We start from the raw sequence: 8,639 nt of genomic DNA, 5'->3' as shown, positions 1-8,639 counted from the left end.
GCTCCACTAGCGAGGGCCTATGACGAGCTAGTTGTGCGCACAGGAGGTCAACAACTGCTTCAGTGACAGCTATCCACATCAATGGCTAGGGTCAGAAAAAAGGAGCCATGAACATGAGGTAGCATGAGAAGGGTGCTGGGCAGCTGATTTGCACAGTGGTTTCTTGGAGAATGTCGAGGGCATCAAGGCAGGTTGTGTACTGGTTCTAGCGTATGTGGCTTACACGCTACCGAGGAAGGGGTGGCGGCGGCAAGTTGAAGGGAGGTGGGGAGGAGGGACCCATGGAGACAAAGGGTCAACAAAGTCAGACAAGCAGAAGCGCAAGAAGGGTAGCACACAAAGAAACATTAGAGATGATGAGGATTCTGAAGATGCTAGAAACCTTCCAAAACCTTACGCCTTTGTGTCGCTGGCCTCATCACGCCTCACTTCTCTAATGCTTCTACACCTTGCACCACGTCATGCTAGCTGAAAGTCTCCTAGAGGGGGGTGGATAAGCGAAACCTGAAAATTATAACTTTAAGCCCGGACTTGATCCCTCGATTAGCGGTTAGAACAAGATGAACAATTATCGAAGTATAAAACTAAGTCCTTTGCTTGCAAAAGTATTGCTTTCAAAAAATGCAAAATTAATACAAAGCAACACAACTAAAATGTTTATGGAGAATAATGCAAGAGGGCTTAGATAAGAAGAGGAATAACACAAGTTCTTTCTTGCAAGGCGTTGCTTCTATATATGAGAATTTAACTTGAAGCAACACAAAGAAATATCAACAAAGAATAGTGCAAGAGAACTTAGAGAGGGAGAAGACAAACAAATCACACGCAATAACCACAAGTGACACGAGTGATTTGTTTTACCGAGGATCGGTTCACGAAGAACCTAATTCCCGTTGAGAAGTCCACTAAGGACGAGTCTTTTTCAACCCTTTCCCTCTCTCCAACGGTCACCAAGACCGGCGAGTGTTTCTTCTTTGTCAACAAAAGACCGAAGTCTCCACAAGGCCAACCACAAAGATAAGTGGATCTTGCTAGCTTTACAATGAATGGGAGTCAAAACTCCACACTCAAATGATCATAAGAGGTAGCATACAGTTTCTCTCAATAATTATCACAAGGCACTATCACTAAACGCACACGAGTAGTTCTTTCTCGCTTGATCTCTCTTTTGAGGCACTTGTCAGGCTTTGATGTGTATAGAAGTGTTGCTCTAGTAGATAGGAGTGAATACCCAACTCTTGTGTATGATGTAGATCAATGAATTGAATAATGGGCTGGTTGGGGTGGCTTTTATAGCCCTCAACCACCCATATAGCAGTTGGGGCGCATCTGCCAGAAACTGCACTGGTGGACGATGCGCGGCTAGTGCCCGGACGGTCCGCGACCCTCCAACGGTCGATTCTGACATCTTCAACGGATAAGCCTGACAGATGAACAGCTAGATCAACGGCTATTTGCCTCGGTGACACCACGCGGACGATCTGCCCTTGGTCCCGGACGGTCCGCGCCAGCTCTAAAATTCCTTTTGCTCAAAATGTCACCTTCGGGCTGAACCAGGTCCTCATAGGTGGATGGTCCATGAATTATAGCCGGACGGTCTGCACTGTATAGCCAGATGGTCCACGGTTTAGTCGGACTATCCACGATTTACAATTCCTGGCTGAAGTCAAAGCGGTGTCGCGGACGGTCCGCCAGAGGGGGCCAGACGGTCCGCACTCAGCGATTTTAGAACTTGAGTTTCTGACTTCCCGTTGATCTTTGAATAATCTTCTCCAAGTTGCTTTGGCTAAACTTGAGAGAGATCCTATGACTTAGACAAACATCTCAAGTGGCTTTCCATCTAGTCTAAGTCATGGATCATGAACATTTTAATTCTTTAACTCATATTTCTTCTTTTGCTCAAACTAGCTCCAAAATAGCGATATGTTGATTTCGAGCTTTTCAACCTTTTTAGAAGTGTTGAATAGGTTCCTCGGGGTATTTAGAACTTATCAAAAGAGAAGAACTATTGGTAGTTCATCTATTCCTTGTTTTACCCCTATATGATTGGACCAGAGCTGATTCTGACTTAGAACCTGTGAATCAAAGACTAGGAAAATTAGTTAGTCTAAATGGTTGTGATGGTCCACTAGCGACATCGACCAATGGAACTATGCCATTGTGGTGCATTTTCGTGCCTATAGGGGGCTACATTAGCTTACAGTTTCTGTGTCGATAGGGTGAAGCAAGGAGGAGCAATCAGTGATGCTCTCCACAACCATAGATTCGATGGCCCAGATGTTACATCATCTCTCACAGATTTCCCTGTGTCAATCATATATAAACTCTAGAGTTAGTTTTGTTTTTTCCTCCACTTGCTACATGGATAAGTTTGGCTTCGTGTTCATGATTTGTGCCTCTAGGAGGACTGCACCTAAAGTCTTGGCTGAGTTTAAGGTCTGAATACAACATGTTCATCTTCAGATTCAATGTGTATTTCTGCACTTGATATTATTGTGACAAAGTTCTACTCCCAGAAGCACTCAAAACTTACAGAATTATGTTGGATCCTTGTTGTCGCATTGCCTTTGGCTTGGGTAATGAGGTGTTGTCTTGTCTAGACTTCTAGGGAAGTTAAAACAACCCATGTACTACATGACTCATATCATTAACCTAAAGATTAAAACACTATATTTCCTTGTATAATTATAATGCCTTGGTATTATCCTCCTATTTTAGAGGTGTTACATGAATAGGCCAATTGTTGAACTCTCGAGGCTGCCACACAGGAAGAAGTTACAGAATGGATATGTTGATGCTCATGGAAGTTGTTCTAGGACATCCCTGATTGTGATGTCCGTGCTTGGAACAAAATGATGGTTGATTTTGTGGTGAGTGAGAGGTTGGATGATGCGTTAAGACTGTTTAATGACATGCCTGATAGAGATTTGGTGTCATGGAATACAATCTTAGGCCTTGTTCGGTTATTCCTATTATACATGGATTGGATGGGATTGGAAAAAATTAGAAGAACTTTAACTTGCTTGGGATTTAATCCCATCCAATCCCACTCAATCCACGTGGATTGAGAGCTAACCGAACAAGCCCTTACAAGGATACATTCAACATGGGGACATGGATAGTGCAACTACCTAGTTTAGGATGATGCTAGAGAAAGATGATACAACATCGAACATAGTGATCTCTAGGTATAAAGATGGAGTAGCACTAAGTTTGTTATTCGAAAACTTATAGAACAGAGATGTTGATCCTGTGTGGAAAGTGTTCCAGGACATGCCTAATCATGATGTCCTTGCTTGGAACATAATGATGGGTGGTTTTGTGGTGAGTGAAAGTTGGATTATGAATTAAGATTGTTTGATGACATGCCTGATAGAGATCTGGTGCCATGGAATACAATCTTACAAGGATACGTTCAACAAGAGGACATGGATAGTGCAACCACCTAGTTTAGGAGCATGCTAGAGAAAGATGAGACATCATAGAACATAGTGATCTCTGGGTATAAAGATGAAGGATCACTAAGTTTGTTGTTCGAAATGACCCAAGGAGGATATTAACATGACCTGACCACTTGGAGCATGGCTATTTCTATTTGTACCTCTCCTACTACTCTCGGGTGTGGGAGAATGGTGAACATTTACACGATCAAAATTGGCTTTGAGCATGATGCTTTGGTGATGAGCTCATTAATCTCCATGTACTCCAAGTGCGGGTTAATTATTGAAGCTTCCCAAGTTTTTGACCTGATTGTGCAACGGGATACAATGACATGGAATGTCATGATTGCGATATGCTTATCATGGTCTTGTTGCTGAAGCTCTGGCACTCTTTGACAGGATGACAAAAGATAGGTTTAGCCTAGATCATGTAATGTTTCTGAGTGTGTTGTCTACTTGTGCAGACAAATGGTATCAACATGAAGCCCTCTCTGTCTGAGCTATTGCGCCACATGTTCCATGTCATGTGTAGCAACCAACCAAAAAGGCTCTTAGTTTTTTTTCATTTTCATAATGCTCTTTTATCTCAGGGATTGGGTGTATATCCTGCAAATTTTTGTTTAATTTTACTAAAAAATTACTGAAAACATGGTCATCATCTTTTCAGGTAAACTTGGCAGAGTCTTCTACTAGTAAAGAGGCTAGGATACAAGAGATCGAAGCCAAGTTTATCCATTGTAAAGCAATTTGAACCCTCATTACTCGGGTATGAACACGAAATAGATGAATTATAAACAATATCTATCTATGTGATATACAGAAACCATAGAAATGCACATACACCTAACTAGTATGTGTATATATAACGTTATGTTGGTCATAGTTTCGATAAGATTTTATTTCAAAGGTACTGAGTTTGGCCAATGGAGCAGTTATACATACATAGTAGCATAGGAGCTATTTGTTTTAGAAATAAAAAAAATATTCAAGTTAAGCAACATTTTCACAAAATTGCATTATGTTCAAAATGATGCCTAACTAGGCTACTTGACATCAGAGCTCCAACGACCAAACAACCTCATAATCCTAAAAATAGTTAGCCATTAGTATGAGCAAGTATAATAACAAGTTGTAAGTAGGCTAAATACTGAGATAGAGGAGAGGGAGGAGAGGTGGACTATAAGATCAAGTATAATAAGGTGATGTATGCAGAGGCGGATCTACAGTGTGGGCAATGGTGGCCATGGCCCCACCTCAAATTTTATAATATTCATAATACCATAGAGGATTAGAGGGAGCAGGAGATCTAAGCAGTGGCCACCCATTCGGTGTTCACCCATGGAGTCTTAGGTCTTCCGTCGGCCGGCACCGGCCACCGCCCACATCCTACCACGGCACCACCCACAGGTAAACCCTCTCCCCTACCCCTTCTTTCTCCCGCTTTCGCTCTACACTCTATGCTCGGCCCGTCGGCCGCTCTCCCACTCGCATTTGTAGCTAGGCAGGCTGCACCGCTGTAGGCTGCTACTGCTAGCACTTGCGACCTTGGTGTCCTGTAGCACCAAAGGCCCAAAGCAGAGTTTGATTCTTAGATAGAGCCGATTAGCCGAATGGGGGAGCAATCCGTTGGTCCACGCAAGATGTTCGACGAAATGCACCAGCCCATATAATTTCAGTTAACAACTGGTCAACTATTGTGTGTTATCAAATATTGTTTCTATAATTTTTCAGAGCAAATGAGAAGGTTTTTCCAGCCAATTTCAAGAGGCACTGGCACTAGTGCTAATAATAATGTGAATAACACACCAACTATTGGAGGGACGTTCAATCCGGATGACATAGTTGCAGATCCTGCTTTAAGGAGGAAAATTGATGAATGTGATAAAGATGTCCAAGACCAAGTGAGAAGGACATAGTTCAAGGCCTTTTAAAGAGGAATGTTATGACAAGTATGATTGGTTGGAGTATAGTGAATCAAAAGATGCAGTGTATTGCTTTTATTGCTTTCTTTTTAAGCAAGCAGTGAAGGGTGATAAATATGAAGCTTTCACTAAAGTTGGGTATAATAATTGGAGGGATGCAGTTGAAAGGTTGAAATCACATGTTGGTGGTGTTAACAGTATCCACAACAATGCTAGGTTACATTTTGATGATTTTAACAACCAAAGACAAAGCATATCTACTATCATGTCTAGTGCTAGTCGTGAGGCTGAAGACCTTTATAAAATTCGTTTGGCTTCTTCATTGGCTTGTTCAATATTTCTTTTGATGCAAGGTTTGGCTTTTCGTGGTCATGATGAATCATCTAGTTCGTTAAATAAGGGAAATTTTCTAGAATTGATTTATTGGATTAAAGATAAAATTGAAGAAGTGAGAGATGCTTTTGAGCATGCTCCAAGAAATTGCATTATGATATCACCACATATTCAAAAAGATCTTGCAAAGTGTTGTGCTCAACAGATCATAGAGAACATCCTAAGAGAAATAGAAGATAAAAACTTCTCTATTCTTATTGATGAATCATGTGATGTTTCTGTTAAAGAACAAATGGCGGTGATATTGAGGTAATAGTACTTTCATATTTTATTTGCATATTGTAGTTTCATATTCTATTTTCATGTGTTGCCTAGCTAACTAATTTTTTGTAAGATAGATATGTGAATAATCAAGGCCATGTGATGGAACGGTTTGTTGCCCTCAAGCATGTCAAGGATACTACATCAGATGCCTTGAAGGAAGCTATTTTTGGCCTTCTTTATCACCATGGATTATTTATATCCAAGATCAGGGGCAAGGATATGATGGAGCATCGAATATGCAAGGTGAATTTAATGGCTTACAAAGAAAGATACTTGATATTAATCCACATGCCTATTATGTTCATTGTTTTGCACATCAACTCCAACTTGTGGTGGTTTCTATTGCTAGTAGTGCTTGTTGCCAATCGGTTCATGACTTCTTTGAGTACATTCACTTAATTGTCACCACCACAAGCTCATCTTGCAAGAGAAGGGATGCTCTAAAAGAAAAACACCACCAGAATATTTTAGAAAAACTAGAAAGGGGTGAAATTTTATCTGGTAGAGGTGTGAATCAAGAAACTAACCGTGTTAGACCTGGTGACACAAGATGGGGTTCACATTATTTAACATTGCTTCGAGAGACAATGCGGGACTCAGTATTGCATGTTCTTACCATTGTGCATGAAGATGGTTGTGTACCAACACAGGCAGCGTGGTTGATTGAAAAAATGGAGAGCTTCAAATTTGTTTTCATTTTAAAATTGATGTTGAAAATGCTTGCAGTCACAAATGAGCTCTCTCAAACCTTGCAAAGGAAGAATGCCAACATTGTTCATGCTATGGAGTTGCTTGATGTTGTGAAAACCCGAATGGCTACAATGAGGTCAAATAGTGGTTGGGAGTCATTCTTTCAAAGCGTGAAAGAATTCTATGCTCGAAAGGGTATTTCTGTGGTAGATATGGATGAAGAAGTGCCTTTAGAGGTCGTTGAAGGCGAGATGGCTTCACAATCACAAACCTTCACTACTACCGCACCGAGATATTCTTTGTTGTTCTTGATAAAATCAACACTGAGTTATGCCATCGCTTTAATGAAGTTTCTAGCGAGTTGCTCGTTTGCTTTTCTTGCCTCGATCCAAAGAACTTATTTTGCAGTTTTGATATAGAGAAATTTGTGCGTCTTGGTACTCTATATGATAAGGATTTTTCAGTTATTGAATGTGCAATGTTAAGAGAGCAACTTGAGACATACATTGTCCACGTGCGAAGGCATGCTGCTTTTGGTACTTGTGAAGATATTGCATCTCTATCTATGAAGATGGTTGAAACTAAAAAGCATCTTGTGTTCCCTTTGTTTTTCAAGCTAATTGAGTTGGCCTTGTTATTACCCGTCTCAACAACAAGTGTTGAGAGAATATTTTTGGCTAACATCATTAAGAGAGAATTGCGTAACAAAATTGAAGATGATTGGATGAATGATTTGATGGTTTGCTATACGGAGAAAGAGATATTCAAATCCCTTGATGATGAGACTATTACTAGAAGATTCCAGCGTCTTAAAACTAGAAGAATGCAATTGCCTCGAGTCACAACTACAAGATTGACAACTTAGTGGTATATTCACTACACTATTTTCATCAATGTACTTTTCTTGTATTGATGTTCATCTAATATACATCTTTTCTAACTGTAGATTGGATTTTTGTTGGTGATTTTGGTGCCGCACTGCAGAATAAGAGAGAAATTTCGGTATGCATGTTATTATGAAATATTTCTAGTATTATTACTTAGCCTCTATATTATCATCATAAAACTAGTTTTATCTTGTGAGTTGTAATCTAGTCTAGTGATTTAGCTTTTATAATGTCGCCCCACCTATAATTTTATCCTGCATCCGCTACTGGATGTATGCGAACTACAAGAGATGCCACATAAGATTTCTGAGACATGGAAGAAAGAGAAATGAAGAGAGAAGGAAAGTAGACTACTCACTAGTAAGCCAGTTGAAAGCAGTCTGTTCACGGACTACAAGATAGTTTGTGAGAGAAAGAGGTGAACTCATTATTAAATGTACAATTTATATTATTACAGAGTTATTATTGTTGGGGACCTTCGGCATTCGAAGGTCCTCAAAAACAGGATTTAATAGTGTTTCTGGAGTATAATGTGTGAACAGGTATCTTCGGACTCGAGTCAGGCATCACTGTAGACCAGAATAATACGAAGGTTGGTGAAGCGCCGAAGGTGCAAGCAGGAAAGCTTCGGCGAGACAGCAGCAGTTGGAACCGACTTAAGGATGAAAAGGCTATTAAGACCTCGACAGAGTACTATATGTTTATTATCAAGTGTAAAGGGCATTAATGTAATTTTGTACGGGCTGCGTCCCGTGCCTATAAATAGGTGAACAGTACTCCCGTACTGTTCACGCTGACTGGACATTCGCTTTTTGCGTCACGCTTGTACTTTCATTTCCTTTCAATCGGAGGTACACTTGTAATTCAATAATGTCTTTGTTTATGTCTGATGATTAATATATAATTATTTATGTTGTCTTTTATATTCTTTACATTTTATCCTTCGTCACTATATAATGAACTTATGAAAGGTATGTCCTTCGTAACCTTCGTCCGAAAGTCATTATATCCTTAGGGAAATAATGCTTCGAAGGACGAAGGAT

General features: G+C 40.2%; 1 pseudogene; it reads left to right on the top strand.

Moving 5' to 3' along the window:
* Positions 1 to 5,176: 5,176 nt before the first annotated feature.
* On the top strand, positions 5,177 to 7,692 carry LOC109939546 (zinc finger MYM-type protein 1-like; annotated as a pseudogene).
* The last annotated feature ends 947 nt before the right edge of the window (positions 7,693 to 8,639 follow it).

This window comes from Zea mays, chromosome 5 (genome assembly GCF_902167145.1).
Source record: "Zea mays cultivar B73 chromosome 5, Zm-B73-REFERENCE-NAM-5.0, whole genome shotgun sequence".
In the NCBI taxonomy this organism is placed as follows: Eukaryota; Viridiplantae; Streptophyta; class Magnoliopsida; order Poales; family Poaceae; genus Zea; species Zea mays.
This window is presented reverse-complemented; position numbering and strand designations above follow the sequence as displayed.